The following is an 8,951-nucleotide window of genomic DNA, read 5'->3' as shown; positions in this document are numbered from 1 at the left end:
TATCAAGCCAAGGGTGCAAAGGAGTGGACAATGGGGTGTACAACCCGTGGGTTTGGAGTCGTGACTTGGCTCCATTGCAATCAACACATTGGCCACAAATTCAGGCCATATTCTTGTGCATTCTAGGCTAATAAAATTGTTTTTCCAAAATTCTGAGGGTCTTCTCGACCCCAAAATGGCCTATTAGACCGCCATTGTGTGCTTCCCTTACAAACAATTCTCTCCACAAACTTTAGGGAACACACAATTGTATACCCTTAAACAAGGATCCGTCAAATTTGGTATAGGGATGGGAATCCCTATCTTTAACCTACTTATCCCTATCCAACTCTTCATGTTCCCTATAGTTAAGAGCGAAGTAAGGGTCCTCGGGATATAAAGAGTTGAGGCTTTCAATCCCCATCAACTTAGACGACAAAGTAGACACAAGCACATATTTTCAGGACAAAGCATTGACAACCACATTATCTTTACCCTTCTTGTAATGAATAACATAAGGAAAAGTTTAGAGAAATTCAATCCATTTGGCATGCCATTGGTTAAGCTTGTCTTGTGCCTATAGATGTTTCAAGGATTTATGATCTGTTCGGATCATGAATTCTTTAGGCCACAAATAATATTTCCAAGTGTCCAAGGCTCTAATCAAGGAATAAAACTCTAAATCGTATGTAGAGTAGTTTAGAGTTGCTCCTTTGAGCTTTTCGCTGAAGTAGGGAATAGGCTTTAATTCTTGCATTAAAACCACGCATATGCCAAATTTGTTAGCATTATATTTGACCTCAAAAGTCTTATCAAAATTTTGAAATTATAGCAATGGGGCCGAGATGAGCATAGCCTTTAAGCCCTCGAAGGCCTTAGCTTGCTCATCTCCCTACTTGAAAGACCGATTCTTTTTAATCACATCGGTCAAGGGGGTGGCAATGATGCTAAATTCTTTGACAAAACATCTATAAAAACTACCCAACCCGTGGAAGCTTCTCACTTCACCTACGGTTTTGGGAGTTGGCCAATTTTTAATGGTGTTAATATTAGATTCATCCACTTCGACCCCTCTTGAGCTCACCACAAACCCAAGAAATACAACTTCATGGACACTAAAAGAACACTTTTCTAGATTAGCATATAACTTCTCCTTTTGGAGGATATCAAACACACATTGTAAATGATTTACATGCTCATCTAAGGACTTACTATACACCAATACATCATCAAAGTAAACAACAACAAACTTTTCGATAAATGGCTTCATCACATAATTCATTAGCCTCATGAAAGTACTTTGAGCATTTGTTAGGCCGAATGGCATAACTATCCATTCATAGAGACTGAATTTGGTCTTGAAGGCGGTTTTGCATTCATCACCCGGTTGCATACGAATTTGGTGATATCCACTCCTCAAATCAATTTTATAAAAACAACACGAACCACTCAATTCAGCAAGCATATCATCTGGCCTAAGAATAGGGTGACGATATTTTACCATTATCTTATTGATGGCTTGGCAATCAATGCGCATATGCCATGTCTCGTCTTTCTTGGGAACTAATAGCACTAAAATTGTACAAGGGCTCATACTCTCCTTGATGTATCCTTTGTTGAGAAGTTCCTCAACTTGGAGTTGTAATTCCTTGGTATCCGTCGGGTTGTTTCTATAAGCCAATTTGTTGGGAAATTATGATCTTGGAATAAAATTAATTTGGTGCTCAATTCCCCAAAGTGGAGGCAATCCTTTAGGTAATTCCTTTGGGAAGACATCCTCGCAGTCCTGTAAAACATGAGAAATATGAGGAGAAATGGAAACATTAGCGGGGTTAGAATTAAAACAATGAGCCAAGAGGAGCATCAGAGTGTCCTCGTCATTTATCCACAAATAGTTTCTTCCTCCTAGACACCAATACCATGCTCCCGTAACCCATAGAATTTAGGGGCCCCTCAGCTTCCCTTACCCCCCACTCTCGGATTCCCTTTTTTTTTTCCTCACTCCCGGCCTTCTTTCCCTTTTCTCTCAATTCCCACATTTTTTGGTGTAATTCATTCACTTGGAAAGGTAATAATGGATGAAGAGCGACCTTTCAGCCATCCTTCTCAAGTGTATACTGATTGGACCTTCCATCATGATTGGTCGACCTACCGTATGACCAAGGCCTTCCTAAAAATAAGTGACAAGCTTGCATTGGTATCACGTCACAAAGCACCTCATTATAGTAGTTGGATACCTTAAAACATATCATACATTGCCTTATGAACTTTAACTCGCCGCATTCATTCAACCATTGCAACTTGTAAGAAATAGTGTGAGGTGTAGTCGGTAATTTCAAAAAGTTCACCATTGCAACACTAACCACATTCGCACAACTTCAACTATCTATCACCATAGTGCACACACTTCCTTTCATAAGGCATTTAGTATGGAATAGATTCTCCCGTTGGCTAGGATCATCTATCGCCTTACTAATCATGGCACACCTCACTACAGAGTTTAGAACCACACTCTTTCCTTCTTGCGGATAAGAATCCTCATAATCATCATCATCATCGTGTGGCTTCCTCTTGGCCATCTCTCTATTTTGAGGCTCGGTGTCACTCTCATCACCCTCAATACCCACTTCTTCACCAAGGAAATACAATCTACCTTCCCTTAGGATTACATTGTATCGGTTAGGGCATTCATCGGCTCAATGCCCCCAACCTTGGCACTTGAAGAATTGGAACCCTTTAGGATTAGGATCCTTGTGAACTTTTTGCCTCGGAGGGATTTTGTGGACTGTTTTGGGCTTGGTAAGCCTAGTAGTGGCGGATTGGTCCTTGTTTTTGGGCTAAACCGAAAAGGATTGAATCATATCCCTGCCCCTCAGCCAACCCGAGGTTGATTATCCCTTTGCTTTGAATGATGTCCTCTCTTTAAGTTCTCTTTCAATATCAAGAGCCTCTTGGAAAATACCTTCGACGGTATCAAACTTGTGAAGTGTCAATGAGTGGAGATATCATTGTTCAACCCACACCTGAACCGAATGATATCATGACTAATTTATTCCCCACGATGATCAAGTTTCAACATGAGTTGTTGAAACTCATCATAATATGCCATAACACTTTGATTTCCTTGTCGCAAGTTGTACAATCTAGCAAGCAACTTATGACGATAGCTTTCAGGAAGATACTGTTGCCTCATTAGGTACCTCAACCGAAACCATGGTGGTGGTTGCCCCTTTACCAACTCATTGCTGAACCGCTTGAAGTATTCCCACCAAGTGTTAGAATAGCCTTCAAAATGAGCTATGGCATAACAACTCTTCTTCTCTTCCGAGATATTATTCACTTGAAACACTTTCTCACATGTTGACTCCCAAGAAAGATATACCTTGGGGTCACTTTCACCCTTTAAAGATAGGTAGGCTCAATTTGATGGTATTGATACCTACGTCTCTCTCTTGGTGTTGGTTTCTCCTTTCTCCATACCCTCGGTATCTTCTTGGAGCCATACGCCCCCTCTCATCTCCTCCTCCCTTATGTAAGCATCATCAAAGGCTCCATACCCTTCGTAATCCTCTCTACCATATTCCTCAAAGTGGACGGGATGGTTTTGGATATTTGGAACTTGATTTGGAGGGATTGGATTTTGTGGAGGTGGTAGTCTTTAGTTAAGTGGGACTCGGAAGGGTGGGTTTTGGATTTAGTGGAGGTATTAGATGCCCAAGTCCCTCTTATTGAATTTGAGGAGTTTGGGAATGGGTTGGTCTATTGGAGTCTCAGTTTAGGGGGTTATGAGTGGTTTGGCTTGCGACATTTAGTGGAGCTGGTGAAGGATTTGACAATTGTGGCCATGTTTTGGGAGTAACAGTGGCAGAGGAATTTCTATCATGTCCACTTGACGAAACATGTTGAGGAGTAGAAGAGTGAGAGTTCCTTTCACTCTCCACTTGTTCTAACCTCCCACTAATAGTCGTCAGTTCTTCCCTTATGGCTCCTACTTCCGTGCTCAACCTTTTAAGAATTCAGGTCATAGCTTCAAGAGTGACCCTCATATCCTCCATTTCATTAGAATCCACGGTTTTAGACGTGGTTCCCTCCATTGTTAAAACCTCGCTCCTCACTCACACTCTCTTGGTTCACTCACACTCAAGCTCCACAAGTGTTGTAGATTGGCTAGTAACCCGTGAATCCTTAAGGTATGAGTATGCTCTTGTCCGAAATGGATTCTTGTTTGAAACTCAAAGAATTCCCGTCAGACTAGAGTTAAGGATTTACAACGTATTCAAATGACAAAAGCACATAGAGAAATGATAACACGAATACAAAGCTTCAAAGAACTAATTGACAACCTAGTAGGAATGTACTAGCTTGCTAATTAGTTCTCGAGTCAATTAGAAGAAACTAAGAATCCATAATTAGAAACTAGAATATCCAAATTGAGCTTAATTAATAATGTGAACAGTAATTAAGGTGATGTGGCAGTATGGTATTGGTCACGGTCCATACATTTTGTTCATCAACTTGAAGACTTAATCTTCACAATTTTTGTAATGGATGACTTTGCTTTTGGAGGGAAAGTAAAGTCTTGTAACTTCTTTAAGTTCAATCTTAAATGGAAATACTTGACTTGTACCAATATCACAAAACAAGGTCCCTTAAAAGGTGGTAAAAGTTGTTGAAAAGTAGATGTCAATTCATGGAAGTGATGTGCTCAAGTTTTCTAATAAACAATTTTACACTTTCTCCTTCAACTTTTTTTGGATCTATTTTACTCTTTTTAGTGTTTAAGACATGAGTTGAAGAGAAGATCAAGATGAGCACAAAAACAACACCTTCAAGAACAAAACAACAAGACACCAACAATGGCCACTTTAACGTCCAAACACAAGCCACAACACATGGCCAACTTCAAGAACAATAACAAGTCACTTATCATTAAGCTCAACTTTAGATCTAGAGACCTTTTGTGTTGATGAGAAAGAAACCAACACAAGAAACAAACTAGACAAACAAAATTTTTGTAGATCTAACTATCAACTTTCGACCAAGACAACAACACAACACAATTTTCTCAGCCAAGAACAAGATTGGCAGATTTTTCTTTTTTTCTGGAATTTTTTAGATTTCAACAATTTTATTTTTTGTATTTTTTAACTATCAAGCCCAAGATTGATTTTGTTGGAACAAAATCAACCACAAGATATGATACCAAATGACACAAAAATGAGTGTATATCGAGAGAGTCAAGCCAACACAAGAGTAACAAGATGAACAACAATAATGCTAGTGAATCGAAATAGGCCACTCACGGCTTCACTAGACTTCAAGGTTTACAAAAAATGAAAAGATCATAGAGATTACAAGATTACAATAACAATAACAAGAGAAACAAAGTGGGAACAACTATAGTGAATCGAAAATGGCCCCACACGGCTTCACTATGTTACCATACAAACAACAAGATTACAAAGTGAAAGATAGTAACTTGACATACAATATTCAAGAATCTAAGAACCCTAACAACATGAAAGGACCCTAAGACTAAGGAATATTAACACCAAGTTCTTACTTGGACCAAGAGGAACTCAATGACCTCAAGATCCTAGTTTCTATCAAAGATACAACCTAAGTGTCACTCCACTTGGGAATTTAGGTTTTGAGCTTCTCCAATGGAAGAGAGAAGTTCAAAATATTACAAGTCTTGTGTTCTAAAAAATATCATGAATGAACTAACTAAAAGACTAGCCCTAATAAATGGCTTATATAGTCAATTATAAGGGAGGGACAAAAAACCAAAATACCCTTGACATTAAGTGGGTGGGTTTGGGGTGTTTTGTTGGGCTTCTTCACACATTAATAAGTATAGGCCCTTAGATGGGCTCACAAGGGCCTCACACACGGCCAAGGATGTGAACAAGGCTTGGAGTTGTTGCAACTCACGCGCTTGACTTCGTGTAAAAGGTCTCGAGCTAGGAATTTCCGTATCACTCTGGGTAACCCCCTGCTGGAGAAATGTTTGGTTTTACTATGTTGAGTCCTTCATGTATTCTTTCTATGACTTCTTTGCTTCCAAAATGTAAACTTCACATATTAAGGTCACTTTTACGTAAATCATATGCATTAGTTTTGTTCCTTATACCTTCTTGTTTCTTAGTGCTATGTAAATTATTATTGAGTTGCTAGTATCTAATTTTATTGACAAATATTCGAAATCATCATAACCAATTTCAAAAATCATCAGAAAACACAAATCTTTCGCACACTAGTATACAAACAAATGATAAATGTAACTGTTAAAGAACATTCTTCAGCAAAATTAAGGAAAAGACTAAGTTTCTAAACACAAATCTTTCCTACAGTAGTACACAAACACATGATAAATTAAATTGTTAAAAGAAAATTCTTTAGCAACTTTAAGGAGAAGACTAAATTTCTAACAATTTTTCAGTAGCATAACAAATTTCTATCCCTTTTTAGTTGCTAGCATCTGTTTTCTATTTTCATAACACGTATTCAACTTAAGTGTTACCTTGATTATGATCTCTTGGGATTCACCTTTAGTATCATCATGTCGGTTCATCCATATTCCCTTGCATATTACTTTCCACTACTTTCCTCTCACCCTTTCCTTACAAATCCTTCCATACAAACACTATTATAATGTAGCTTCTTGGTTTTCTTGCGCTTATATTATTGTAATTTTAGGTCATTTCTGGACTATATTTTGTAGTGTAAAATATATGACCATGCAACCACAGTTCCTTCATGTCTCGGCACAATATATGCCCAGCATGTTATGCCTTGTTTATTCAATTTATATCCAGTGTTTTGTCATGATCCAAAAACTAGGTCATGCTGACACTTATCATTGTCCAGCATTGATAAGTAAGCTGACTACTCAAAACTGATAAAAAAAATATGAAAATAACTAAGACGAGACATCTAGAATGAAGCCAAACCAATATTAGACATAAACGAAACGAAAATCTGAATAACATAACATAAAACCCCCCAAGAAGTGGTTTGGAGGTAAGACATAATAAGTAAAGACATAATAAGGTAAGAGGAGGTCCGAGAGTCGAATCTAATCCCTAGAGCAACCCAGTACCTTGATCACAATCTCCAAAAAGTAAGAATCAGTTGTCAGGTGGAGTGCTTGTAGTAGCATCTGCACTGTTAGGATACAATTGGACTGAGTACGATCCACTTGTACTCAATAGGTACCATAGGTTTACTGTGCAAAATAGAAAATAATATAAGTAAAATACACTATGAGCATGTCACCTGAAAGCAGAAAAGTCCCAAATAGTAGCTCGCATTGTCTTCACTAACAGTTCTAATATATATAAGTACATAGAGATATAAATAACACAGACACAAAAAAGGATACATGAAACTAAGCATAAGTCAAGGAACTAAGAAAAATAAGATGTGAATGCAAATGCAATGCAATATGAATGAGATAAATGATGATAACTATCGCATAACTTTTTGTATACACCTACCCAGCTCACAGCTACCAGGTAGGATCCATGGGGGGGGGGGGTTCTCAACCCATATAGTAAATCTCAATCTCAATCCAACCTTGCTGGAAAACGACCCTAACCAAGGGTTTTTCAAAAAAATGAGTCATTTTTCTTCAAAAATAGCATTTTTCAATGGTATCAGCATCTCATAAATATATGTGTATGGAATGAGGATGTAATTCTAACAATCAACTCAATATGATGATATCCAATCTATTTAATATGTATATATAAAAGTGAGCTCGAAAATCAACTCAACATGCCCATAATTCTTGATTGTCAACTGCAATTAGGCACCATCAGAATAAATATGCATGAAAGATATCATTAATATTATATTAATCCTAACTCGGGTATTCTTATGATAATAAAAGAAACCAATGCTTAAATAAGACCTATATTATGGAATCATATCTGTCACGCCTAAAAATAACCCCTAGGCGTGATTGGCTCCCACTAATACCATGACATGACCCGAACTGGGTTCTTGTCGTAATGGGCATCCCAAGTCCAACCAGGACTGAGGACCACCACCATTACCCAACCCAACCTCCAAACATGTACCTTGAGTCGGATGAATTCTAAACATATAATAAGATAACATTTATTACAATTCCAAACTCTAGGATAGGTCTATGATCATGACCAACCCAAGCAAACCAACCAATCCAATATCCAGCTAATAACCAAAAACAAACCAAAATAATAATCAAGTATGAGTCCATAACATAATAGGATGGAACAATCATTAATATAATCAAATGGTATCAACCCCAATACCAATGCCAATACTAAGGATGACACCAATACCAACACTGTCCATACAACTCATAGTAGTTCCACAAAGCCTCTAACCAAAGGTAAAATAATATCTGATTGGGACATACCCCCAACCATAACCAAAACTAATGTCCATGAAATAACTAAAGTACGTAAAGACATTCATGGTATGAAATAGAGCCTTTCGGAATATGAAAGCTCACCACTTTAATCCAACAACTGATTTTGAATCTGATCACTAAGTAGGAGAGTAGGATGGCCGATACCTGCATCGAGTGGGGATACAGCCGCTCCAAGATGGGTTAGCGAGTGAATGCTAGCAAGTACTCTAGATAAGGATAAAATAGTGCCAACTTTTAAAACTAAATAAACAACCATAAATATATATACAACTATACATACATATATATAACCATGTTGGGAAAGCGAACCAGGTTTAGCATGTGTTTAAAACCATTAACCTAGGTATATGTAGATCAATTGTCCTACAACCACCCACAGGTTATATGGGTCCAGTGTAACCCCCTGAACGGGCCCCAATGCATGTAGCCGCACAAACCAGAGATGCCATAGGAGTAAGGGATTCTCGAGTACCCTTCGCTCTCCATTATACATATGTACAAGCGTACTTAGGGGATTCTCGTATACCTCGTAAGTATCATATATGGTCGC

The sequence above is a fragment of the Capsicum annuum genome, chromosome 7 (assembly GCF_002878395.1).
Source record: "Capsicum annuum cultivar UCD-10X-F1 chromosome 7, UCD10Xv1.1, whole genome shotgun sequence".
Taxonomy (NCBI): Eukaryota; Viridiplantae; Streptophyta; class Magnoliopsida; order Solanales; family Solanaceae; genus Capsicum; species Capsicum annuum.
The sequence above is the reverse complement of the archived record's forward strand: the minus strand, read 5'-3'. Positions refer to the sequence as shown.